Source organism: Morus notabilis, unplaced genomic scaffold (assembly GCF_000414095.1).
Source record: "Morus notabilis unplaced genomic scaffold, ASM41409v2 Scaffold376, whole genome shotgun sequence".
In the NCBI taxonomy this organism is placed as follows: Eukaryota; Viridiplantae; Streptophyta; class Magnoliopsida; order Rosales; family Moraceae; genus Morus; species Morus notabilis.
In genome coordinates this window covers 172099-173080 of record NW_010366679.1, presented here as the reverse complement: position 1 = coordinate 173080, position 982 = coordinate 172099, and positions in this window count along the sequence as shown.

Sequence of the window (982 nt, the reverse complement as noted above, 5' to 3'; positions counted from 1 at the left end):
CGCTTGAACATGTCCAAATCCTTCACATTCTCGGCATTGTATTCCCTCTTTTCTTTTCTTCTCTTCAAACCGTTGAGAATTAAAATTCTTCTTTTGAGAATTAAAATTCTTCTTTTGAGAATTTTTGGTCTTTGAATTCTCTCCAAATCTCCCTTTCTTGTTGAACTTTTTCAGCATTTCATTGAATTTTTTGGTGAGAAAAGTAAGAGACTCACTCAAGTCCTCATTTTCGTCGGTCTCATCTTTAGTGGACATATCATCATAATCTGCATTAAGAGCAATGCCTCTACTTTTCTTTTTAGCTTTAAAGTTCATCTCAAAGGTTTGAAGATTACCTATGAGTTCATCAAGTCTCATCTTCTCCATGTTTTTTGCTTCTTCGATGGCTATCACTTTGTAAGCAAAACGTGCCGGAAGTGATCTCAAGGTCTTCTTCACCAATTTGGCGTCAGTATATTTTTCTCCAAGGGCAAAGGCTTCGTTGGCAATATCACAAAGCTTTGAGTTGAAATCAGCAATGCACTCATCCTCCTCCATTCGTAAACGTTCAAAGTGAGTTGTGAGCATTTGAAGCTTTGAAGCCTTTACAGTATCCGTGCCTTCATGTGCAGTTTGAAGAATGTCCCAAGCTTCTTTTGCGGTTTCACACGTGGAAATCAATTTAAATTGATTAACATCCACAGCATTGAAAATGGCATTTAAAGCTTTTGAATTACTGTTTGCAAGCTTGTCCTCATCATTGGACCATTTCTCTTCTGGCTTAGGGACGGAATTGCCTTTATCATCTTTAGTTGTTAGATGAGTCCATCTGGTTAAGATAGATCGCCATGTCTTCTCGTCAATAGCTTTAATAAAAGCTTTCATGCGAGCCTTCCAATAGGGGTAATTGACACCTTCCAGAAGCGGTGGTTTGTTCACAACTCTTCCTTCTCTCAAGACATCCATTCTTGCAAAATCAACCAGTACACCAGGAGCTCGCCGA